Source organism: Myodes glareolus, chromosome 3 (assembly GCF_982192425.1).
Source record: "Myodes glareolus chromosome 3, mMyoGla1.1, whole genome shotgun sequence".
Classification (NCBI taxonomy): Eukaryota; Metazoa; Chordata; class Mammalia; order Rodentia; family Cricetidae; genus Myodes; species Myodes glareolus.
In genome coordinates, this window is record NC_142028.1 from 82,960,269 (window position 1) to 82,987,897 (window position 27,629).

The window sequence follows — 27,629 nt, forward strand, 5'->3', positions numbered from 1 at the left end:
TTCATGGAACACTCCATATTTTTTATTTGGTTTTTTTTGTTTGTTTGTTTTTCAGAACAATGAAACTTGATTTTTTTTCTTTTTATTTATTCTTCTCTCATACAATGCATCCCAACCATAGCATCCCTTCCACTCCCCTTGTCTCCCAGAAGAGGTGAGGCCTCCCAGGGACACCAACCAAACATGGCATAACAAGATCCTCTGTAAGAGCGGTACATGCTTTTAACTGCTGAAACATCTCTCCAGCTCCCTTGGTTCCAGGGATTCAATCTCAAATCCTCATGCTTGCACAGCAATTGCTCTTGACACACTGAGCCATCTTCTCGGCCCAAAAGACTGTAATTAAACACATAGATAAATAGTGAGGATTGAGGGAAGAGAAGCTAAAAGTGACCCTGTCTTGGTTTGCGTATTTGTTACTGGGATAAAACATGACTAAAGATAACTTAGAGAGGAAAGGCTTCACTCATCCTTACGGCATCCATTCCATCAAGAAGGGAGGCAGGAACTGGGGCATGCTTCTTAGCTTGCCCTCCATGGCTTGTTCAGCCTGCTTATAAGACCCAGGACCATCTGCCCAGGTTGACACTGCCCACAGACAGTTGGGCCCTCCTTCATCAATCACTAACTAGGAAAATGCCCCACATACTTTCCTACAGGCCAATCTAATGGAAATGTTTTCTCTTCCCAGATTACCTCAGTTTGTATCAAGTTGACAAAACAAAAACCTAACCAGCACTGACCCCTGAGGGAAGTTGAGTGTTTGAGGACATGAAGAAACAGGAATTGTCAAGGCATAGTGAGACTGATCAGAGAAATGGAAGCAAATGAGAGCATGCAGTCGTGTAGGGTGAGGAGAGAAATGTTCCCTATGCTGCTGCTGCAAGGGCAAGGAAAAAGTCAGTTGGAAGTTGGCTGAGCCAGCTAGAAAAAAATAGCCATCCTTTGACTATTTTGCTTGTTCTGGTGTTCCCAGTTTACCACACGTATACCTATGCTTTCCTTGATATAAATTTGTACAGTAACAAGAATTCACATTCACGTTAAGGACTTTGCTGTGCTCATTTCCTACACTTGGTTTCATTTATTCGGTATGAGGTCAGTATTAGTGGGGAAGGGTCATCTCCTTTACTATTAACACTACTAATATTCACTGTATTGTGAAGCCCTGAACAGGCAAAACTTCACTAAGTGAATTAGTCAAAGTTCACAGTAAACAGAAAAGGCAGAAAGCAGAAGCCATGAAGAAACAGAGAGGACAATGAAGGAGAAAATTTTATTGATAGCTGCAAAACCAGGAAAAGTAGACAGTGGTAGTGTCTACTTTTGTATCGAGTTTTCACCATAGGGGGAGGGATGTCCACTGCTGTCCAATGGTTAATAAGACAGCTTATTGGAGTAGAACTCTTCCCAGATGCGAATCTGCCTTTCAGTTCCCTGTCTATAGTCAGGACCTCTGGTAAACAAGCTGAGTCAGAGGTCCCTCAGAGCATGCACTTAGGAGTCACACCTTAAGGGTACTCAGTGCTCCTGCAGAGGACGGAAGCTCAGTTCCCTGAACCTGTATCAGGTAGCTCACACTTTCCTATAGCTCCAGTTCAGGCACCCTGAGAGCCTTTGGCCTTTAGTGGGCACCTGTGAATGTACATACCCACATACAGAAAGATACAGACACAATTAAAAATATTTTTTTAAGCAAACAGGGAAGCTAAAGATAAATACCTGAGAGGACTTGAGGGTACATGATGGAGCAGAGGAAGAAGATGGTTGTAATAAAGATGAAATAGAATTCTCAGGCTGGAAAGATGGCTCAGCAGCTATAAGCACTTGCTGCTGCTCTTCCAGAGGACCCAGGTTCAATTCCCAGCACTCACATGACAGCTCACAACTCTCTGTAACTCCAGTACCAGGGGATTCAACACCTTCATATAGACATATATGGACACAAAACCATGAATGCACATGAAATAAAAAATTAAAAAAATAGAATTCTCTATGTTCCTAAGAGAGTCAAGAACCAATAACCTTTAAGAATCATTCCAGAATTGAAGCAAATAGATGTGAATTCTGTGTCCCTCACTGTGGTTGGTTATTTTTTACTCTTGGTTCTTGACTCTTTTGGGTGCTGGCCACCCAGTTCCCAAATAAACTCACATGGAGACTTATTCTTCTTTATGAACACCAGACCTTAGCTTGGCTTGTTTCTAGTCAGTGTTTCTTAAATTATCCCATCTATCTTTTGCCTCTGGACTTTAACCTTTCTCTACTTCTGTATATCTCTTCTTTCGCTCTTACTACGTGGCGTCTGTGTGGCTGGGTGGCTTGCCCCTTGCATCATCCTCTCCTTGTTCTCTTTCTTTTTCCTTTCCCCAGATTTCTCCTTCTACTTATTCTCTCTGCCTGCCAGCCCCGCCTATCCTTTCTCCTCCCTAGTTATTGGCCAGTCAGTTCTTTATTAGAACAATCAGGTGTTTTAGACAGGCAGAGTAACACAGCTTCACAGACTTAAACAAATGCAACATAAAAGGATACAACACATCTTTGCATCATTAAACAAATGTTCCACAGCATAAACAAATGTAACACATCTTAAAATAATATTCCACAACACCTCACTGAGTCAAACACCAGCCAGTCATAGGAGACATACGACACCTAGGAGGAGGTCCAACCTTGTGGCGGCCACTCGCCACTCGCACTGTGGCGGCCAGTTCTCAGAGAGGGGGTTGGCTGATGGAATGGGAATTGTTTTAATCTTGATGGGTGTATGGATGGCATACCATGGCATCTGCTTAATTTCCAAACTACATTACTAGGCACTTGAAAGCACTGTCTAGAAGTTCCTGATCAGCCAGGCTTGGCTGTGGTATTCCTTCTTCTCACAGCTCTGTTATTTATAACCTAAGTGAATGTCCTAACCACTCCCACAACCTGAACTAAAGCCACACATAGCCCCCCCCCCCCCCAGACATGGTCTCTTTATTTTGTAGCCCTGTCTGTCCTAGAACTCACTATGTAGATCAGGCTGACCTCCCACTCACTGACACCAGTCTGCCTCTGCCTCCAGAATACTAGGATTAAAGGCATGCATCACCATGCTCAGCTTGACCCTTCTTGAAAAACAGGGGTTGGTATTTTCACTCTGTAGTTTTGTAAACTGAGTCTCTGAGGGGTGAATTAACCTGCCAAAAAACACATCATGTGGTAGCTAGGACTTGAACCCTTTCCTAGAGTCATTTTCCTTTCTACTTTTCTTTAGATATAATCCTGAAATAAGTCTTTTAAAACATCTTGTTGCCAGTGAAGGTGAAATAAAAATACACACAAACAAAATTTGATGAGTGAGACATGGTAGGGAATCCCTGACTTGTTAGTCATGGGTGTGTGTATATAGCACCTTTCCCTACATTTTTACAAACTGTATGCAAGCAAATCTATCTCTCTGTGTTAGTCAGACTTTTGCTATTATGGCAAAATACCTGAACAAAACCAGGAAGATAATATGTTTCAGCTCAATGCTATACAGGCTCCAGTCCATCATGGTGGGGAAAGAATGATGAACAGAGCAGTTTACCTCGCTGTGGCCAGGAAGTAGCCACAGTGGGAGGGAAAGGAAGGGTGGGTCCTGCACCACTGGGCTTTCTCCTTTTTCCTTTACCCCATCTGGGCCTCAACTTATATTTGGATGGCACTGCTCACATTTAAGACAAATCTCATCCCCTTGGTTAATCCCCTCAGAAACACCTTCACAGATACCCAGCAGTGTGCTTTACCAATCTCCTCGGTGCTTTTCAATCAGATCAAGTTGACAAGACTAATCATTATGGACAAGAGAGATGACTCAGCAGATAAAGGAGTTTGCCACCAAACCTGGTGATCTGAGTGTGACTCCTGAGATTGTATAGTGGAAGTAGAGAATAGAGAATAATTCCCACAAGTTGTTCTTTGACCTCCACACCCGTAAACACAAGAAATAACCTAAACATAGTTTAAAAAAAGATTATCCCATCTCCTATGCTAGCCTATTATCTATTAGAACCTGAGATCAATATATTTTTGTTGAATGACTTCCTTATTAATAATACTTCAAGTTTTGTTATTATATAAAGACACCAGCATGGCATCTAATCCCATTGGTTGTCTAACCCCAGCTGAGCCTCATCAATGAACATTCCCTCCAAAGTACCTTTTCTATAGCTGCCTAATACTTCCATAATTTTTATTTCTTCTGTCTGGAGTTCTCTTTTTCTTGTCTGATTTTCCAAGGACTATTCAGGACTCAGCTCAAATGTTAGCACTTCAGCATTCTTTTTGTTGTTCTTGTTTACTTTTTGTTTGTTTGTTTGTTTTCTGAGACAGAGTCTCATCATATAACTTTGGCTAACCTATAAACTGGCTATGTAGATTAAGCATTCTGGAACTGACAGAGATCCACTTGCCTCTGCCTCCCAAGTGCCAGGATTAAAAGCGTACATCACCATGCCCAGTTTCATTTCTTTAAATTTTATTTTAACTTTATTTTATATGCAATTGTGTAAGTGTGTCAGATTCCCTGGAACGGGAATTACTAATAGTTGTAAGCTACCATGTGGGTGTTGGGAATTGAACCAGGTTCCTCTGAAAGAGCAGCCAATGGTCTTAACTGCTGAGCCATCTCTTCAGTTCCAGCTGCATTCTTTTAAAAATTATTATATCCCTGGCCATCCTGGAACTAGCTCTGTAGGCCAGGCTGGCCTTGAACTCAGAGATTTGCCTGCCTCTGACTCCTGAGTGCTGGAATTAAAGGTGAGTGCTACCTCCACCTAGCTTAAAATTTATTTATTTATTTATTTATTTATGTCATTTTTTGACCCACTTCTATAAATATATTTTTAAAATTTATGTATGTGTGAGTGCATGCACACATATATGTGGTGCCCACAGAGGTCAGAGGTGGGTATCAGATCCCCTGAAGTGAGTTAATATGGTTATGAGTTGCCCATTGTGGGTACTGGGAACCAAACTCAGGTCTTCTGGAAGAGCAGCAAGTATGGTGCCATCCTATCTTTAAAATTTTTTAAGATTTGTTTTATTTTTGTGTATGTAGTGTATCTGTGTATAAATATGTACATATGCATTTAGGTGACCATAAAAACCAAGAGGGTGTTGGATCCCCCGGAACTGGAGTTATAGGTGGTTGTGGGCACCTGACATGAGTACTAAGAAATTTGGGTCCTCAGCAAGAATAGTAAACACTCTTAACCACTTAGCCATCTCTCTTGCTCTTCGTTTGTATCCTTAAAACACATTGTCCATAAGTCTATTTGAGTGAATAACTGCCATGTGCTTATTCACACACACACACTCATAAATTCTCATCCTACACTTTAAGGAAAGTGGTATTAGCCTCGCTGTATAAAGAGGGCTACTAACTCAAAGACAGCCCTATAGATAGACTAGCATACCTAGTCACAAGGATAGTTAGTCAATGGACCTCCTTTCCAAGCTCATATCTATATAAATCCAAAGTCATTGTACATTTTTGGAAATGTGTACCCATAAAGATTAAAATTTTCACCAGGCAGCTGTGATGCACCCTTTAATCCTAACACTTGGGAGGTAGAGGCAGAGGCAGATGGATCTCTGAGTTTGAGGCCAGTCACTTCCAGGACAACTACACAGAGAAACCCTGTCTCAAAAACAAACAAACAAAAAAATTGTACGTGGGATTTGTTATGTAAGGATATTTTCACACACACACATTTTATACACTGAGCCTATGACTTCTGTACTCTGCCTTCCCTTTCTTAGCCCATAATTGTTTTTAATGTCTCTCCTCAGAGGCAGAAACTACTACTTGTGTTTTCTGTTTATAAGGGCCTATTTGACCCTGGTGAGTAGTAGCCACTCCATATGTTTCTCTGCTGAAAGAAACTGCCGGTGTACACAATGTGGATCCTATTTCCACATTTTCATTCGACTATTTTCCACCAGCAATGCCAGACTTTCTATTTACATGCTCCCATCCTCCAGAATCCCTCCTCTGTGGAGCTTCCCTCGCAGTCCACACAGATCTCTTTCTTCCTTGTCTGAATAACCCCATGCATTATAGCCATGGACGACATTCCTCACTATGGCAAACTTGGATTGCTTTAGTCATGACTAACCTCTCAGGACCAGGGCAGATCTTCTGCTGGAGAAGGTGCCACAGCATGTAACAGGCCCGAGCACAGGGCTTGGGGATTCAACCTTCACTAACAGTGGAAGGTTCCATTTGCTTCTTCGTGTTTCTGAATGTGGCAGTACATCTCTACTCTCTGGGTCAGAATCTTTCCTCACTGAACAGAAAGGGTTTTTTTTGTTGTTGTTTCTGTTTTGTTTTGTAATAAGGATACACAATAAATCCACTACTCGCTCAGGATAGATTGAAAACTAAGAAGAAAACTAACTACAAGAGTTCACCATCGTTATTACAAGTTATTACAAGACACATTATTTTATTGGTACAAGAGTGAGGAAGAGCAAGAGACAGGCAGACAGACAGACAGACTGACAGACAGACAGAGAGCACATGTGTGGAGGTCAGAGGACAGCTTGGGGGAGTTGGTTTTCTCCTTCTATCATGCTGGTTCTAGAGATCAAACCCTTGTAGTCAGGCTTTGTGGCTACCTGTAGAGATACCTAGCCAACCCATAATTCCAAATTCTTGTTCATCTGGAACTCTAGATTACTCTACTGGAATGCAACACCAAATTCAAATGTTGGATTCCCACATTTACTCTGATAAATCCTAGTTCTATTAGCTATGGTCCATACTCTGCTACAATTCTATGCAATTTATTCAGTTTGATTATAGATGTCATGGTAGGGAACACAGTCATTTACAATTAAAGTCCAGATTCCATTCCAGAAGTCTGATATTGTCCTACTGAACAGATTCCACTATTTTTGAAATATCAATTAAAATACTTTGTATGTGCTTTGTCAGCATGGGTGCATGTGCACCACATGTTTGCTTGGTGCAACTGAAGGCCAGAAGAGGGCATCGATGCGCTGGAACCAGAGTCCACATGCTTGTGGGTCAAGGAGGTTTAAGAGAGCAGCAAGTGCCCTTAACCATGGAGCCATCTCTCCAGTGTCCTAGCCACAGGGTCCACTATTAAAGCCCAAAATTCTGCCTTTGGAATTATAACTTCTAGTTTGGCAAATCCAGAATCATTTTCTTTAAACCCTTAAATTACACTGATTTATGAACTGAAAGTGGTGCATGTGTCACGGCACTCGTGGTAGAGGACAAGCGGAGGGGAGGCAGCTCCCCCTTCCACCCTGTGGGACACAGGGATAAAACTCAGGTCATCGTGCCCGGCAGTGCGAGCTTTCTTCACCTGTTTAACCATCCTACCTGTCTCCAATACAGATTCTATAACCTAAACGTTGGACTTCAACTTTCTAATAACTTTAGGTTCTGTTTTCAGGCGTGCAGTTCTAATATTAGTGTTCTTGATGCTGTTCATGGACTCACACATCCATGCTACGTTTGTAGCTTCACGCTGCACTCACTGAAGCCGAGAGCCTATGGTTGGAGTTACATTCTACTACTGCATTCTCATATTTCATTACTGGAATCCCAATTAAATCATGAGGCTTGAGGATGTCAATAATTCCAGATTCCACAGTTAAAACCTTATACTCCCCAGAATGCCATTATTAAAACTCAAGGCTCTATTCTCAAAAACTAAAATTCTGCTACAGGAACTTAGGCTTTACTCTAGAAAACATTCATTCCACGACTGGAACTAGCTCTGAAGTTTCAGAGTTGAGGCTGAGCGTAGTTATAGACTTTTGGGATTGAAATTATTGAGATTAAATTGAGCCCTTCTTATTTCACAAATGAATAATTTTCAGGGTTCCAGTTCCTATTATGTGAGTTTCTCATTGTCTCATGGGACAAACAAATTACATCATCAAAACCCAAAGATGCTGCTACTGAGTTATCCTTTGTTTTTAATGATAATTACATGTTTTACTTGATCAGTCCAGTCTTTGCTAATGGAATCCAAGAGTTAAGAAGCACTTATCACGGTGGTTAAAAGCCTGTGCTATGGAACCAGACTGCTTATGGTTGGGTCCCATTTCTGTGCTTCTCACATGTGTGACCTTTGAGAAGTCTCCTCGTCTGTAAAATAGGGCTGACAGTGGAGTTTACCTGCAGTAGTCATAATAACAGTGCAAGGGAAGCACTTCAAGTGATGTCTGGCCCACAGAAAGCAAATGTTAGGTGTTGACATAATTACTATACTTTAACGCCCACCACGCTAGCCCTGCAGCCTAAAACTGCAAGGGTTTCTTTTTAGTTTTTGAGACAGTGTTGCCCAGGCTGGCCTTGAACTTGTGATTCTTCTGAATATCTCAGACTACAGATCTGTGCCATTAGGCCTGACTAGCATCATTACATTTTTGTCTTGTTTTGTTTTGTTGAGCGGGGTTTCTCTGCGCAGTCCCGGCCGTTGTAGAACTCACTCTGTAGACCAGGCTGGCCTCTAACTCAGAGATCTGCTTGCTTCTGCTTCCCCAGTGCTGGGATTAAAGGCATGAGCCACCACCACCCAAGCTTGTCTTGAATTATCTATGTAGCCAAAGTTAGACTTGAACTTTGATCCTCCAACCTCAGCCCCCCAAGTGAAGGAATTACAGGTGTGCACCACCATTATCTGCTCTGCATTATTGCTTCTGGTGGCAAAGTTTAATATTAGTCTAATCATGTATTAATATGCATAACTGACTATTGTGTCTCAAGAATACACTATGACAACTCAAATGTCCTTTCTGGAACTCAAAGCTGTGTTCTCTGAACCCCATAGTCGGTACTTGTATCTCAGGTTAAGCATTTAAACTGTAACATTGCATTTTTAGAACTGAGGTTCCAGTCTCAAAAGGCAGGATTCTAATAAGAACATTCTAAGTCTAGTCTTATAACTCCAAATTCTACTCCAGGTTCTTCTGTGATGCTGAAAGTCTCCTGTTAGATTCCCAGGTTTTGCTCTCATAACCTGAAATTCTATTGAGATGAGAAGTCCAGGTTCCAAACTCAGGGCCTGAGATTCTGTTACTGAACTCTAAAATCTCCCATTGGCCTCAGCTTTAACTCGCTGAATTAGTTTCTCCCCATTAGTGTTCAGCTGCTGTCTGAATCCACATTCTAATGTTAGGAGGATAGCTCTATTCTTTGTATTCGAGCCCTATGGTCAATTCTACAACCAGAACCAGAAACTTTACTTCAGGCATACCAATAATGGCAAACCAGGATTCTATATTTGGAACACTCCATTCTAATCTGAGCTACAGATTCTCTGCTGTTGAGACAGGATCTGACTGTATTTCCCAGGCTGGTCTTGAATTTCCCACACTCAAGTGATCATCTTGCCTCAACCTCTCAACTGCTGGGGTTATAGTTGTGTGCCACCAAACCTGGCATCAAAGTCTGAGACTCTATCTCTCTTTTGAGTACTGAATTTTGAGACAGGGTCTTTCTACATAGCCCTGGCTGTCCTAGAACTCACTATGTAATCTAGGCTGGCCTCCAACTCAGAGAGATCTGCCTGCCTCTGTGGAATTAAAAGTGTGCACCTCCAGAAACCTGGTTCTAAAATCTGAGATTCTAATACTGAACTTCAGTTACCAAATTTGGAATTGTAGTTATTATTTCACTCCTTGTTTTGGATTCTTTTTTTTTTCTCCCCCCCCCCTTGTTTTGGATTCTTATACAGATGTAACTCTCAATTTTTTTTTTATCTCCTAGCTACTGGCTAAGAGTTTCTTGAGGTTATCCCAAGCATAATGCTTTATATGCTCTCATAAACTGTACTCTCAAATTTCTGGAACAGCCAGTCTCCATGGAGCCCCTTGGCAATGGCTGAAGTCACAGGGAAGCAGATTGTTCCTAAGGAACTTCCTACAGTTCTTTTTTTCCACTGATATCTTTGTGGATCTTCTCTCTGTGCCCATCGAGCCTATTAAGGTCAAGTGGCCTCAAGAATAGACACTTACATTAAAGGTAGTGCACACCTTTAATCCCAGCACTCGGGAGGCAGAGGCAGGTGGATCTCTGTGAGTTCGAGCCCAGCCTGATCTACAAGAGCTAGTTCCAGGACAGGCTCCAAAGCTACAGAGAAACCCTGTCTCAAAAAAAAAAAAAAAAAAAAACAAACAAAAAACCCAACACCCCCCCAAAAAAAATTAACTGAAGTATCTAACGCTATAGCTTACACAGTTGCAAAGGATGAACTAATTTAAAGGAAAATCCAAGGCCTTTCTGTTGAACTCGTAAAATCAACTCACCTCACCTGTTCTGAAAAGATTTTGGAGTTTGAAGAAGTCTCCTATTAGCCTGGTGGTGGTGGCACATGCCTTGAATTCCAGCACTTGGAAGGCAGAGGCAGGTGGATTTCTGTGAGTTTGAGGCCAGCCTGGTCTACAGAGTGAGTTCCAAGACAGTCAGAGAAACCCTGTCTTGAAAAACAAACAAACAACAAAAAAGAAAGAAAGAAGAAAGAAAGGAAAGAAAGAAAGAAGGAAAGAAAAGAAAAAGTCTCCTATTTCCCTTTATTTGTAAAGCATGGATCAGAATGCTTGTGGATAATACGGGGCGGCTGTGAGCACGACTGCTGCGCCACCTATTGGACATGACTTGAATTACACTGCTATTTGTGTCCTGTGTCTACACAGTAATCCCAAGGTTTCTCTTGGGACAATAGAGGAGTCTGCTGATTGGTTTCATGGAAATTATTTAGGAGAAGAGAGTTTGAACATTATCTAGTAAGCATTAACTAAGTGGAGAGAAGCAGGGAGACAAGAGAAGTCTTCGCAGCTGCCCTTGAGAGGGTGAGGGTCATGTGGTGTGTTACAGAACCTCACTGGGCAGATCTTGAGGAAGGAAGATACATTTAAGGGGGGAAAAAGGATGCTTGAGACAGAAAATAACAATGTGCTCAAAAGCACAGCCAAAGTGCCTTTGAGAACAGTAAGCTGCTGTGTAATCATATCTTTGCATCCAAGGAAGAGGAGGTGATGACAGTGATTAATAGCCAATTTTTACAGACCTTCAGTGTGTGCAAAGTCCGTTTAAATATCTGACCTATGGAGAGTTTGATAGCACAATGCTAACACCGAGGGCTAAGCTAAATCTGGCTCTAAATCTGTTGTGTTTGATAACTGTTGCATTTGACATCTATTTAACTTCTCTCTGTTTAATCTTTTTCTTTTTAATCTTAAAACAAAGCCTACATGGGGCTGGAGAGATAGCTCAGCAGTTAAGAGCACTGACTTCTCTTTCAGAAGACCCAGGTTCAATAGCTAGCACCCACATGGCAGTTCATAACTAACTGTAACTCCAGTTCTAGGGGATTGAACACACTCACACAGGCATCCATGCAGGCAAAACACCAATGCACATAAAATAAAAATAAACACATTTAAAAAACAAAGTAAAACCTACTTCACAAGGCTCTTGTTAGGATTAAATGTCTGTCAAGTGTCAAGTTCTTATATACTAACCAGCAGTTAATAACTGCAATCACCAGTAGCTATCATACACTATTATGTTATTTCTGATGTAGAAATACTATAGTGTCACAGAGGAAGAAAGGTGAGCAGCTGAAGTGGGACACTAAATTCTATATATTTTTAAAGCTGCACAAAAGACTTCAGATTGCAAAAGTAGACTGGGCACTAAGAGTCAAGAACCCTCAATTACAGCCTTATATTTGGGTTTCATACACTGTAGGTTTAGGGAAGCTACTGAAGATCCTTCAGCTAGGCAGACTTTAGAATCAGAGTTCTATTTCTGAGAGAATTTAGAACCTGCTCAGTTAATTCACACAGCTCACAATGAGTATAATTATAAGGGTAATAAAGTTGTGTTGAACACTTACCTATGAAGTGTTGTGGAATATTAGTTAAACTATATAAAGATGTGTTACATTTATGTTGCAGAATATTACTTTAACTATGTAAAGCTGTGCCGCATTTGTTTAACTATGTAAAGATCTGTTACATTGGTTTCCCCTTACCTGCCTAAGGCACCTGATTGGTCTAATAAAGAGCTGAATGGCAAATAAACAAACCAAGAAAGAAAAGAAAAGAAAAAGAAAAACTCTCCTCTTTTCCTTTATTTGTAAAGTGTGGACAAGAATGCTTGTGGATAATAGATGGGCGGCTGTGAGTAGGACTGCTGAGCCACCTTTTGGACATGCTAGGCAACAGAGGAATAGGAGGGACGACTGGGCAATGAGAATTAGTAAGAAGAAAGAGAGAAAAAGAGCAGGAAACGCCAGGGGCCAGTCAGTCAGTCAGCTGCCTGCCAAACAGACATGAAGGAAGCAGGAAAGGACATATAGAGTGAAAGGAAGGTAAAAAGCACCAAGGCAAAAATGTTGATGACTAGAAACAGGTTAAAAATAAGTTATAAGAGCTAGCAGGACAAGTCTAAACTAAGGCCTAGCATTCATAACTAATAATAAGTCTTCCTGTCATAATTTGGGGGCTGGCAATCCAAGAAAGCCTGCCACATTGAAGCATGTGGAGAGATTTTACATTGCGTATTGGTTTTGAGAAAAACTGCGGGGCTGGTGAGATTGTTCAGTGGGTAAAACTGCTTGCTGCCCAAGTCTCATGATCTGAGTTCAATCCCAGAGCCCATGATGGATGGACAGAACTGAATCCTGAAGTGGTACCCTGACCTCCACACAAGCTCTGTGACACAAATACATCACACACAATACATCACACACACACACACACACACACGAAACTGTTGGACAAATCACATCATTTAAAAAATTTGTAACAAGATGGTCCTTAATATTTTATTTCTAACATTTTAAGTAGAAAAGTTTACAAACTTTTATTCCACAAGTACTTTGTGAGCATCACATCTAATTTTCAGTGTTCGAGGGGGTATTCCTTGGGATCTGTGTGTTGGGGGACACAAAGCTGATGAAGTGATGGGCTGAGGTTCCCACTCAAGTCTGTTTACCCCCGAGTGCTTGCTCCTTCATAACACCTCCCTTCCTCCCCATCGGTGGAGAAGATATTTTAAGACAGGAAGGTGCCTCTCTAAAATTATGCTCAAACAGTGGCATGTGAAGAGCAAGGGCGGGCCCTGGGGCTCTTCCCCTGAATACAAGGAAATGATTCTGAATCCTGGGCACCTCTGGTCATCAGCCGAGACTCTGGAAGAGCGGAGGAGGAGGGGGCTGGCATTGGGGTGGGCAGGAAGAGCTCAGTAGTTACCACATTCCACCTGATGAGCTCTATCTCACCAGGCAGCCAAGAGTTCTGGTGAATCCACTCCGTGCCGGGGACCTGGAATTGTGCAACTAATAGTTCTGATTCCACACAATCACAAATAGTAAGCTCTTCAGAAGTTATGCCGCTCTCCATATCAAACAGATAAAGAAACAGGCCTATGGCAGAGCAAAGATTTGTCTTGGGGGTTACACAGCAGCAAATGGCAATGTCCGGGGCCTATGCTTTACTTGAATTTGACTCTTTATAATCCATGCCGTGGTAAAATTGATGGACAGAAAAGTCTTTTCCCAAAGTATAGAGAGCGCATAGCAGAGGAAGTTCACAGAGGTCTAGGAATAGGAGCTTCAAATCCTGGGGACAGCTCTAGCCAGCTTCTCAGAAGTAGGCTGGTTACCTTAGGGGACTTATACCTTCTTTATGTAAATGATACAGACCTTGTGTTTCTGCAAGAGACCAACCAGGTCTTTAAACGACCAACCAGGATGAAATGAGATCTGCAGTTTCCTCACCCAGTTTGTTTGATACAGGAAAAGGACTTTTGGGTCCATCAAATGACATAGCTCAGTGCTACGGGCGTTTAAAGACCTGGTGTTAACCCCCATTCTGTCTCTGTCATTTACGAGTCTCTGGCAGCCCCCAAACCCTTTGGAATTTGGATTTTGTTTTCTCATTTGTGCCCAGTTATCTGGATTTCTGAGTTAGGTTTTTCTTTTTTTTTTCCTCTCTCTCTCCTTTTTTTTTTTAAATTTATTTATTTATTTTTAATTGCTCAGCTTTAAGAAGCTTCTACCGCCTAGAAGCCTAGAATCCAGAACTGGTAATTTGATGGTGTGCTAGGTCAAATACAGTTTTCTACCAGGCTTATCTCTAAGCACAGATGTTCCCTATCTAGACTGACTCTATCATCTGGGGTAGACAGGATTTCACATGGAGTTTTCCATGTACATCACCATGATACCTACTCTGGGTTTTGAATATGAGTTTTTCTACCCAAGAGATCACTATTATTTGAAGGAGGAGAAAATATAAAATTTTCTCTCAAAGATCACCCTGTCCTCATTATCCCCTCTCCTAATATTCCAGGATTTACACAATTTACACTTAATCATTTATATGCACTACTACCACCCCCCACACACACAAATAAGCACTTTTAATCACAGCGATCAAATCTATTTTACGTCCCTCTTACTCTGTACCTAGTACAATCTGAAGATGTGGTTCATAGTAGGGAATATTTATTAATTGATATTTATTAATTAATATTTATTGATTGAGCAGTGGAAACTCAGTTTACTTTCTTTTCTTTCTCAAAAATATTGTTTCATGTGTCCGGGGCTATTCACTTACTTCAGAGCTATGGGTGTGACACTGGGAACTGAGATCTGGGCTTAAACCCCTGCTCTGATAGGTCTGCTGTGTGATGCAGGACAACTTCCTTAGATTTTTTTTTTTTTACTTTGGTTTCTTATTCATTTAATGTGAAGTTTTAACATCTATTTCAAAAACACGATATGAAGGTACAATGAAAGTGAATGAGAAGCACTTTTATTGCAAATAACTATAATAATTCTGAGTACTTCTAGGGTATAATACTTCTTTTTCACAGAAGACAACAAACTTTAGGGTTAGCATACCTAGACTCCAGCCCTAAAATAGGTTCCATATTTCTGAACCTCATTTTCCTTATCAATAAATAGAATTACTATTTCCTTCCTACTCCCCACACAAGGCCATTAGGGGGCTTACACAGTCTGCACAGACAAGGCCCTGTAAGCTGGAAAGGGCTTTATGTAAAAGTAAAGGCCTATTTTTATTAATCCCTGGCTCACCTCCCGAGGAGATTCTGGGTAAATAAGATAAGGTCGAAGTAATGTTCCAGGTGATTAGAGCCAAGGAGAGTGCTTTGGACTGGAAGCCAAGTTTAGACTTGGCTCTCATGGGGCCAAGTCTCTGTTTAATTCCCAGTTAAAGACTACACCTCAGGGAGTTGAGTAAAAGAGAGGGGAGAAAAGTCCCTAAACACGACATGGTTTATTTGCCTGCTCTACTGTTTGTCCATATAGAGGACTTGGTAGGTCTTTGTCTAGGCCTAATCCTCTTGGCTCTTCCTCCCAGGCCAGGTATACAGACTTACTAGAAGTACTGAGAGAAGAGCATTTTATCAGTTGAATTGGTAAGAGCTAGTTTCACACCTCTTCACTTCTTGCCCTCACTCCGGAACGTCATGGAAAACAGATTTTCCTGGATATCCAGGGAGGCAGTGTTAAAGTGCACAGGAACAGCACATGATCTGATATGGCCATCCATTCATTTGCCTGTGACTGGGACAAGTTCTAAGCATCAAGATGAGACTATGTAAGATAAGAAGAGATGTTATATACTAGGATCTTTGGTACCATTTCCAGCTAGTGGCATGCTGCTGGTAAATGTTTAACTACCAGCTCTCCTAGTATAGTTTTGACGAGAATGTTGGTCAATACTTTAGTATAAGTAACATAAAAATGAAATAACAAAGGCATCTATTGAAATCTTGATTGATCTATGAATGGCGCAAATGGTTTGCTGAAAATTATTGTTTTCAAATACTGTAAAACTATTTACTCGATTGTGTGTGTATTGTACATGTGTGTGCACACATGTGTGCGCACATGTGCATGTGTATGATGTATGTGCCGAGTATGGGTGCAAGTCTACCAAGGTTTGGGAATGTGGAGGCCAGACAAAGAACAATGTAGGGAGTCAGTCCTTGCCTTGCCCCTTGGCTTGAGACAGGTCTCCCTTGTTGTGCACTGCTGTGGAAGGGCTAGCTGGCTCCCAATTTCTGGTGGTTCGGTCTCTGTATCTCATCCTCCTGAAAGCAGGCACTGGAATCACAGATGGTTGAGCTCCTGCATCCAGCTTTACATGGGCTGCAGGGCATCAGGCTTGTGACAAGTGCTTTTCCCACTAAATCTTCTTTTTGTATGTGATTTTCATACTATGACAGCAGTAGACACTAAATAATTAACATTTACTCTATCATTTAATCTTAAGTCTAGATTAGATGATTAATAAAATAGGTCCTGAGATGTAGCATTTTCCAGTTTCTGCTCATACCAATTTCATTATAGTTTTAAAATTTGGTAGTCATTTTACATTTTTTTGGTTGCTCTACACTTAGGTTATCATAGAAAACTATCACCTAATTCAAGGTTAAAAAAAGATTTATATTCATGATCCTTACAGGTATTTTACAGTTTTAGTTTTTACATATAAGGCTTTGATCCGTTTTTAGTCTGGTTTTTTGGTAGATGTCTAATATCACTCTTTTGCCTATAGATATACAGTTGTTCTGGAACCACGTGTTGAAAAAACTGTTCTTTTTCCACTTATTTCAGATACTATTGTTGTAAGGGGCCACTTGCTTGTCCTGGCCATCCAGAACTGAAATAATCACACAGAAACTGAATTAATTAAATCACTGCTTGGTGCATTAGCTCTAGCTTCTTACTCTTACATCTTAATTTAACCCATTTCTATTAATCTGTGTATTGCCACATGACTGTGGCTTACCAGCTAAAGTTCCAGTCTCTGTCTCCAGTGAGGCTACATGGTTTCTCTTGGATTCTGCCTTCCTTCTCCCATCATTCAGTTTAGTTTTCCCTGCCTACCTCTATTCCCTGTGCAGGCCCAAGACAGTTTCTTTATTAACCACTGGTATTCACAGCATACAGAGAGGAATTCCACATCACACTATAATTGAAAATATTCCACTCAAAACACTAAAAGTATTTTATTTCTTTGTTTAAAAATGATTGACAGTAATTTGTACACTGATTTCTTTGGTTTTTGTGTAACCTATAGTACAAGTGGGCAACTCTTCAATGCTAAGAGTATGCTTGCTTCTAAACTTGTATCCATTTTCAACATCTTGTTCTTCTTTGTATTTTCTTTTTCTTTCTTTTTTTTGGCTTTGTATTTTCAAAGTCATGACATTAAATAAATCTTAGAATTGTTCTGATAGGTCTTTTATTTTCTTCTGGTCTTACTTTCTCTAGGACATATTCAAGCTTTGAGTCACAGTTTCTCCACTTAGATCAATAAGTTCATTTTCACTAAGTTCCTCTGGCTACATATATATAGTCTCCCAAATGGAAGTAATGTCAAAATTCCTATACTCAACTCTTTCTTTTTTCTTTTTTTTTGAGACAGGGTTTTCTGTACTGGAACTCCCTCTGTAGACCAGACTGGTCTCAAACTCATAGATTATCTGCCTGCCTCTGCCTCCCAAGAGCTGGGGTTAAAAGTATGCGCCACCACTCCTGGCTTATTTTTATTATTATTGTATGTCTATGTATGATATGTATGTGTGCATGCTATAGCACATGTGTGGAGGTCAGAGAACAACTGGAGATTGGCCTGAGATTATCAGGCTTTCTGGGTTTTTGCCCAATGAGTCACTCTACCAGTTCCTATTTCTTCTGTAATTGCTTTTACATTAAAGTTTAACTTTGAGCTTCATCACTTTTTGTTTCTTTGCTTCAGTTCACTTTTTAATTTTTGCTGATTCTTTTTGTAAAATGGCATATTATGCTACTGGTAGGAGAAAGGGCAATACAAGATCTTGCTGTCTGTGCAAGAACTGAATAGGAGATGTGCAGTGGCTGGTCCCTGGTAGACTAGAGTGAGGTGCCTCATAACCGACCATGACATGCTTCTGTGACTTACCTGGTGAATTCTAAACTAAAGAGCTAGCAGCAATGCTCATACCTTTGCATCTACTTTTAACTACTATACTATGAGAAATGAAATTTGAATTATGTTGCTAGAGGATTGATGGTAAGCTAAACTGTGAAAACTAAAATTCATGCATTTCAGAGCTGTGCAAAGCAAGCAATATCTGCATTTATTATCTTTCTTCATATAATTTAGTTATATTTCTTCATATAGTTTAGTTAACGTTCTTAAAATACAACTTTTAAAAAGGGCCATATTTAGCCAGGAGTAACAGTGCATGCTTGTAATCCCAGAATTGGAAGGTACAGGCAGAAGGATTAGGACTTTAAGACCAGACAGCTTCAGCTCCATAGTGAGTTCAATGCCAGCCTGGGTTACATGAGGTCCTATCTAAAACAAAACAAATGAAGGAGCTGGAAATGTGACTAAGTGGTTACGAGCACTTGCTGCTCTTATAGAGGACTGGATTTGATTCCTAACACCTAAATGGAGGTTCACAACCAACTGTAATTCCAGCTCCAGGGGATCTGATGCCCTCTTTTGATTTCCGTAGGCACGAGGCATACATATGGTAATTATACACACATACAGGCTAAAACACACATACACATAAAATAAAATAATTTAAAATAATTTTAAAAATTTAAAATCTGAAGATAGAGTTGGTAGGCAGAAATGCAATTTGATTTAGTTTTGTGAATATCACATGAAAAACAGTCACTGAATAAAATACAAGACTTTGATAGTCTCTAGATCAGTCTCTCTCCCCAAGATCTTTCCACTCTACCATACATGCCAAACTGCTTCATACACAAGACACATCATAAACATCCCCCGGTATCAGGTGCATCTTAGTGCTTTCACGCTGGAACCAGAGGACGGCAGTGTTGTGTCACAACAGGCACAATGCTAATAACAGGAATTATGTCTGTGAAATATTCTCCTGTTATTAATTGCTCTCTCCAGACATGGAAGAGAGCACGTTACTCACACTGTAAGTGGTCCCCATGGTCTGCCCATCCCTAGTGGTTGGTCCACATTCCCACTCTGTGTGTGGAAGGAGGTGTGGCAGTGCTGAGCAACACAGAGATTTGTCGTCAGACAGACCTGGGTTGGAATCTCAGCTCTGGGTTTCCAGTCATCTTGAACATGTAATGTCATCTCTGAGAATTTGTTTCTTAATTTGTGGGTATGTTGAAATGGCACACTACATCCTTCTCTCTAAGCCTGCGCCTCCTACTCTGTTCTGTGTCTGAAACAAACTCACCAAGTTTTCCAAGCTAGAAACTAAAGGGTCAACCTTGACTTCTCTTCTTCACTCAGTTCCTTTTTTCCTCACACGCCAATCTAATCATGAGTTCGAAGACGCTACCTCTTGAAACTTCTATTCCGTTCCAGATCTACTCTAATATGCCTGGATTATTGTTGGCTTTATTTTTAAAGTAAGAAAAACTTTATACAAGATAGTTAGATTTTTACTTTTGCTTCTGGACTTAGAAACTGATTCTTTGACACACTTTTTTGTTTGTTTGTTTGTTTGTTTGTTTTTCAAAATAGGGTTTCTCTGTGTAGCTCTGGTTGTCCTGGAACTTGCTTTGTAGACAAGTCTGGCTTCAAGTTCAGGGATTTGCCAGCCTTCTACTGGAATTAAAGGAGGAGCTGCCACCACCACCGAGACATTGACATGTTTAATCCCCAGAAACTAGGTAAAGAACCAGATGCAATGGTACACATCTGTAATTAAGCACTCCTACAGAGGATAAGAGGCAGAAACAGAATTGCCCAGAAGCTTCCAGGCCAGCTAGCGTGGAGTATATGGTGCAGCAGGAGAAACAACAGAAAAGACCTGACTCAACAAGGTCCAAGGTGAGAACCAACTTTTGAAAATCATCCTCTAACATCTACAAAAACATACACCACGGCACATGTGTACAATAACACATCCAACCCAAGAAGTTAATTAATTAGAATGAAGAATAATACTTAGCATTTAGATCTGTTGTTTAGCCAGGTTGACCTTAAAGTTACTACCTTCCTACCTCAGACCCACAAGAACTTGTACTTGTGTGCCACCATGTCTAGCCCCAGCATTTCTTTTTTAAAAAGCATTCTCCACTAAATGGAACTCGTGTTTTTAGGAAAACTAAATTATTCTAGCACAAGGGCTAGCAGAGTACAAAGTGAGCCTGATACACAGTGACAGAAAGCCAGGGAAGGAAGTCTAACAAATGAAGAAATGCTGAAGGAACAACAAAGCCAGTCAAGGCTGAAAAATGCTGTTGTATCAATGTGGATAATGGTAGAAATGACTGCAGGCATAAGCTACCATGCACAGCGAAAACCAGAAGTCAAAGGGGACAAAGTTGATAAAGCAACAAATAAAAGATAACGAAGAGGCTTTCCCATACTGCAGGAAGAAAAAATATAAGGAATAATGATGAAATTAGACAATTATTTGGTGATCTCTATAGTAATAACAGTTTCAAACAAGCATCATCAATTAATGTTAACATTTGTGGTTATTCTCAAATGGTCTTCCCAAAAGACATGCGTTAAGCACAGAGCTTAAATAGTCACTTTACTGTGTTAGTAAGCAGGGTATAGTGACATGCACCAATAGTCCCAGCTACTGGTGGGGAGAGGAGCAGAGGGTTACTTGAGTCCATGAGTTCCAGACAGTCCCAAGCAACATGCATAAACTTCTGTCTCAAAAACAAAAACAAAAGGAAAAAAGACACAAGACAGAAAGCTATTTTTACGTAGAGAAATCTGGTAGATGCCACTTTGAACAAGTAGACTAAGTTGCTGTGACCATGGGACACACAGCCATCACACACCTGAGTGCAGCGCTGAGACAATATACCAGCTCTGCAGTATTCCTGCAGACATGCATAACCTTGAATTTAGTTATGAAGAAACATCAAAACTCAAGTTAAAACAAAAGCTTACAAAATAAACACATTTTTTAAAACTGTCAAGTCACAAAAGCCAAGAATAGCAGAAACTGCTCCAGTTTAAAGAAAAAAAAGAAACTTTAAAACTATTTTAAAGATTCATTTTTTAAAAATATTTATTTATTATGTATACAATATTCTGTCTGTGTGTATGCCTGCAGGCCAGAAGAGGGCACCAGACCTCATCACAGATGGTTGTGAGCCACCATGTGGTTGCTGGGAATTGAACTCAGAACCTTTGGAAGAGCAGGCAATGCTCTTAATCGCTGAGCCATCTCTCCAGCTCTTAAAGATTAATTTTTATTAAAATCTTTAAAATATTTGTATTTCTCTCTGTTGTGTGCGTGCATGTGCATGTGTATGCCTCATGTATACAAGGTGCCAAGGAGGCCAGAAGAGGGTGTTGGGTCCCCAAGAGTTAAGAGTTACAGGTGGTTTTGAGCCTCCTGATGTTAGTTGCTGGGAATCGACTTTGGTTCTTCTGGAAGAGCAGCAAACACGCAGTCATCGAACGATCTGTCCAGGCCCCCAACAACTACTTATAATGTGTGATCCCATATTGTAGCCTAGACCAGAATAAAAGAAGTTCACTTTCTTTCTTCTTTTTTTTGGGGGGGGGGATGGGAAAGGGATAAGGTCTCTTGACATAGCCCTAGCTGGCCCGTAACTCACTATGTAGACTAGGCTAGCTTAGCCTCAAACTCACATAGATCTACCTGCCTCTGACTCCCAAGTGCTGGGATTAAAGGTGTGCATCACCATGCCCAACAATTATTTTCTTTTTCTATGAAGGATATTAATGAGACACTTGACAAAATTTGAATAAATTCAGATTAGATCATAATACTACACTAATGTAATGTTTCTAATCTTTGCAATTATATCTGTACTGAGAAAATACACTAAAATATTTAAGAACAAAGAATTAAAAAATAATTATTTGCTAGTCAGTGGTGATGCATGACTTTAATCCCAGCACTTGGGAGGCAGAGGCAGGTGGATTTCAGTGAGCTCGAGGCCAACCTCATCTACAAAGCCAAGGGCTATTATACTGACAAACCCTGTCTTGAAAAACTAATAATAATAACAAGTGATCTGGGTGTCCAGCCTCAACTGATATATCTATAACACAACTCCTGTACCTAAGTCTCAGGGAACATCACAGAAGAAAGGAACAGAATGACTGTCAGAGGTAGAGGACTTGGGAAGTTGCTGTGAGATTGTTTCCTCAACAATATGGTTGCCTAAACAAGACCCGCAGAAACACACCAATAAACATGCTAACGTCGAAAGGGGAAATCTCCCAGGGCCCCATCCACATACAAAGAACAACAGGCAACTAAGGGATGCTAAGAGTGGGAGAAATAGTCTTCCCCAGGGATGGGTCTCCTAACTGGTTATGCAAATCCAAGTGGCCAGTCCTAACATCATATACGTATAAGTAACACTAACAGACTGAGCAGTTTATACTTACATATATTTATGTATATGTAACAATAACAACTAAAGAAAAAGAGGCCATGATTTTGGGGGAGGGGGTTTCTCTGTGTAGCCCTGACTGTCCTGGAACTCACTCTGTAGACCAGGCTGGACTTGAACTCACAGACATCTGCTTGCCTCTGCCTCTAGAGTGCTGGGATTAAAGGTGTGTACCACCACTGCCTGGCATAATTATAATTTAAAAATTAAAAAATTAAAAGTATTACAGCAACATATCATATATACATCTACATATATCTATTCTATATAATGTACATATCATATGTATATATATACATCTATCTCTTATTGAGATAAAAAAGAGAAAATAAGAGTATGCTAAAGCAAATGTGGATACGGGTGACATAAACATAAGATTTGGGGGTACTATTTTTTTGTAATCGTTTAAATCTGAAATCATTCCAAATTATAAAGTAAGAAATTCCCACAAGCATATAACATTTTAATTATTCCCTTCTAAATATATGTACATTGGTACTGTTGGGAAGGCTCAGTAGTTAAGAGTTTGTACTGATCTTGCAGAGAATGTGATTTGGTTCCCAGCACAAATGGCATTGGCTCACAACCACTTCTAACTCCATCCCCAACAGATCTGAAAGTTCTGACTTAGGAGGGCACCTGCAATCCTGTGTATAGACTGGCACACAAGCACACACACTGACACACTTATTAGGAATAATGAAATTAGTCTTCAACTGTACTTGATTTATACATATATGAAAAACAATTGGAATCAAATGTTCTTTTTTTACTTTATACTTTTATTATACTGAATCATGAGCAGTTTTTAATGTCATCTAAAAAAAATTGAAGACCATTACTGGAGGTTGGAGAGATGCTCACTGCTCTTGCAGAGGACCAGGGTTCCGTTCCCAGCACCTACCTGAGGTTCTTCACAGTCACCTGTAAGTCCAGGTACAGGTGAGCTGATGCTCTCTGGCCTTCTTGGGAACATGCATGCATATGGTACACATAAACTCACACAGGCACACACTTATGCATTAAAAAAAAAGATTAATGTCCGGGAGGTGGGGGTACACACCTTTAATCCCAGCACTCAGAAGGCAGAGACAGGCAGACCTCTGTAAGTTTGAAGCCAGCCTGGTCTACAGAGTGAGTTCTTGGACAGACTCCAAAGCTACTGAGAAACCCTGTCTTAAAAAACAACAAACAAACAAAAGATTAATGGATACACAATATTTTTGTGGAGATAACATAATTTACTTAATTCATTTAGGTTATCCTCACATTTTTCTGCCAACATTTTATATCTCTCACATATAAATAATATTTTTATATTATTTTATTATATAATAAAAACATACTTTATATATACTTATCACACACACACTTATCTATACATTTGGTTGCTTCTTTGAATGATTGCACTTGTGCGGAGGTCAGACCCTGTGCAGGTCAAGGAATAACTTGGAGGAATCAGTTCTGCTCTTGTACCATGCGGGTCCCAGATCATCAGGCTTGAAGGTGAGAACATTTACCCACTGAGTCATCTTGCAGGCTGCTTTATTCTTTTAGTGACTATCAATACAAGGTCAATACATATTTACTTGTATGTCTCCCTTATCAGATTGTGAGCCTGTGGGGCAAGTGCTGTATATTAATCCTCTCTGTATTCCTAAAATTGGTCTCAGCATGGGTGTTTGTTAGGCTGAACTAGTTAGCCTACATCGTACCTGCTCAGTGACTTTTTAAGCCTTGCCTTCAATTTTCAGAAGCTAAAATAAGAATTCCCTTTGAGATGTGTAGCCCAGAACGGAACCTAGCCTACTGCCAACAGCTATGATCGTTTACATCCTTCTTCCCTCATCAAATGCTCCACGGAGTCACACATGAAATCCCAGTGTCTTGTAGAACAAATAAGCCCCAGAGCAGGCCAGAAGTCGCTGAAGCATCCCAAACTGAAGAAGGAACCTTGGGGCATCTGGGAGCTTGCTAGGCCAATTTAGTGGCTAAGATGTGGGTTGAGAAACTAACTATAGGGCTAAAATGAACACAGATAAGTTTTATGTTTAACTTTCAACAAAATTTATATACAATATATGCTTGTACACAAATAAAAAATTACTTATTCTTCTTCCTTCCCTTCCCTCTTCCCTTCAGTAAACTTATAATTTATTCACCAAACATTCTAGACCAAAGGGGCAGCACCGAGCTGGAGGGGAGGCGAGTAATAAAAACAAAACAAGACAAAAACAAAAAACCAAGAAGTAAAATTTGTTTGGCTTTGTGTCCGGTAGTGATAACAATTAAATATGATCCCCAGAATTTGGACTAGGCACCTGATGGATGATGACGCCATTGGTATCTCCGCTCTCCTGCTTGGAAAGTTTGAGATGGGACTATTGTGTATTGCCTGTGTTGGGCTCCAAACTCCTGAACAATAGGGATCCTTTTGCTTAGCCTTTGAAATAAACAGATGTACTGGTGGATACAAGCATGTCTGGCTTCACCTGAAGTTTAAAGAGCAAAGAAAATTCTATTAGGGATGATCCTAAACTCTCTGGGAAACATTCTTAGAATACTGGCTTTCTAAAGGATGCCGATGGGGAAATCTACCAGAATAGGAATTATGATATACTTTAAAGTGATTGCAGAGTGGTGGAAATCAATACAAAATTGGGAGTGGGATAACCAAAACAATTTGGAAGGAGGAAGGAAGCAGGTCGGAGACAGGCCAGGAGCAGAAGAGAATAAAATAAGTAAGGAAGACGGGAAAATAGCCATGGAACGAAATGGTAGCAGACAACAGGATTTTTTTTTTTTTAATTTGCTGATTGATTGACTGTGTGGGTGCATGCAGGCCTCCTGTGGTAGCTGGTTCTCTTCTTCTACCATATGGGTTCCAGAGATGAAGCTCAGATCATCAGCTTGGCCCTTTACCCACTGAGCCATCTGGCCAGCATATGACAAAAAGATTTCAATCAAACTCCTATCAAGCAGTCTTCATCAGCAACAGAGTTTGAAAAGGAGGGAAGAAGGTGTGAGGCAAGAAGAAACTGGTCCTGGGAACAAATGAATCATTCTCACGTAGTAGCTCCACCCTAGATGTCATGATTATTCATAAACACATGCAGGCTTTTCTGCGGTGTTAGTGAGCTAGGCTTGGAAAGGGCCGTGCGAATGCCAGGTTGGCAAACTGATCTGAATTAAAGGGCCCAATTCCAGATAGCAAATTTTATCAATAGTAACTTACTCAAAGCATGTTTTCTTAATATTTCAGGAAGGACTGCTATCAGATGGGAGACTGGAGGAATCACAGTCTACTTCCAGCGCTTCCTTTGATTGGATATACTTCACAAGTAAAATGGTGGTACCAAGGCACTAGACTCATGGAGATGTGAGGATGAATCAGAGTTTCCTCTGAGCCCATTTCTGTCGTTACAAAAAGGGGATAGTGGTTTTTTTCTCTGTGGTGTGACTCAGAATGTGGCAAAGGCAGACTTGGGGCTGTGCAGGAACAGCTTTCATTGATGAGAGGAGAACTGCTAGGTTATATTTCTGGGGTGGCTGCTCAGTTATTACTTGAACGGTTCTTGAAGTCCTTGTGTAATTTTTCTCACGATTCGTTACTATTACACTATAATCTAAGTTAAGGGAAGACTGTTTATAATATTTTCATGCAGAAAATGCAGTGATTCTGTTTTGATACCTGCTATGCAGCAGAATGTCAAAGGATCCAGTGTATTAGGCTCACTTCTTCAGTGGAGGATTATATAAATGCATTAATGAGATTTTGAAACATTTCACTCAGACCAGGATGGACACACACACACACACACACACACACACACACACACACGGTAGGGGGAGTGAGGTGGGACAAACAAAAACAAATGGGTACAAATCAAGATGAAGAATGATGTTGTGTTAGGGTATTCTGGAGTCAACACAAATTGGAGCCGTAGGTTGGTCCTTTCATCCCTAACCTTCACAAGCAGCTAGTCGGGCAGGAGAAAACAGAGGTTCGAAATATTATGTAACTTGCCAGGGTCGTGAAACTATTCAGGATGTAACTGGAACCAATGGTATCAGGATCTGCCTGGCACCAAAGTCCTTGCTCATTTTAGCATAGCACCCAGAAGAAACAAACAAGCAAACAAACAAAAACATTGTATTTGGGAATTTGGGGGACCAAAGGGATTTAGAAAATTTTCTCTTTTCCTATTTCCCTTCTGACAGTCTTTTGTGTTTGGTTGTGACGTTAGCTCTAGAGGCTGGGCAAGATCAAACAGGAGGCATTTGTAAACAAAATTATTGCATAGCCCTCAGTACACCCACAATTTCCCTCTTTGAGAGTCTGACCTAGGGTGGTGGTGCAGAGGGCTGGAGAAGAGGTGGTGGCCGGGGTTAGGTTAGTAAAGGGATGATTCTTTTCTTACCTTTAAGTTGTTTATCAATTTCAGGCCAACCCGTTGCTTAATTCTCTTCTTTTGGTCAGCGTTTTATTTTATTTTTCCCTATTTGGGGGGGAAGGTTAAGGGTTAGGGGGTCCTGTAGCAAATTTCTGTAATGAATCTGCACAGTAGCTCCAAAAAAGTTAAGGTTAAAGATTATTCCTTTATCTTTTTTTGGGAAGGGATCGTGCATGTGCTTTGAAAAAGATAAAAAAGGAAGATTTGTTCTGGGTCACTCTCCTTTCATACCGACGCACGGAGGGGATTAGAACGGACCCCCTGTTTCCACGAGAAATGAGCCGAGATTCCCTCACATTCCCGCTCGCGGGAGCGGGTTCGAGTGGCAAGAGCATTCACGTACCTTCCGGAGGGAAGAAAGGTGCTGGGGTCTGACGGGGGTGGGGTGGGGGGGAAGCCGATAGCTTCCGGCTCCCGGGAAAGCCGCGTCAGGGGCGGGCCGCGGGCCGCGGGCGGCGCAGGGCGCACCGGGCCCCGCCACCCCTAGGCCGCGCTGCCTCCTCGCCTTCCCTGCCGCTCGTGCTCGGCGCGGCCGCCGCAGTCCCGGCGCCGTTGCGGGACGTGGGGTGCAGGGGGCGCTGTGGCCCAGTGGCGCGGGCGGCTGGAGCGGCCACCGCGGCGCCCGAGGCTTCGCCGAGCCCGTCCGCCTGCAGCGCCTCGGTCGTCCCGCCGTAGCCTGCGCCCCCAGACGCGCTCCACCGCGCTCCCTCGGACCCGCGAGGCTGAGGCGGCCCCG

General features: G+C 41.1%; 1 long non-coding RNA gene across 2 annotated transcripts; it reads right to left on the reverse strand.

Annotated features, from left to right (window-relative positions):
- On the reverse strand, positions 1-27,418 carry LOC125412510 (uncharacterized). 2 transcript variants are annotated; one of them, XR_015737537.1, is made up of 4 exons: positions 27,237-27,418; positions 26,861-26,938; positions 1,723-1,922; positions 1-336 (listed from the first exon to the last, which is right to left on the reverse strand). It is a non-coding gene; the product is annotated as an uncharacterized LOC125412510 (long non-coding RNA). The 2 variants fall into 2 exon arrangements; XR_015737538.1 differs by lacking the exon at positions 1,723-1,922.
- Positions 27,419-27,629: the final 211 nt, after the last annotated feature.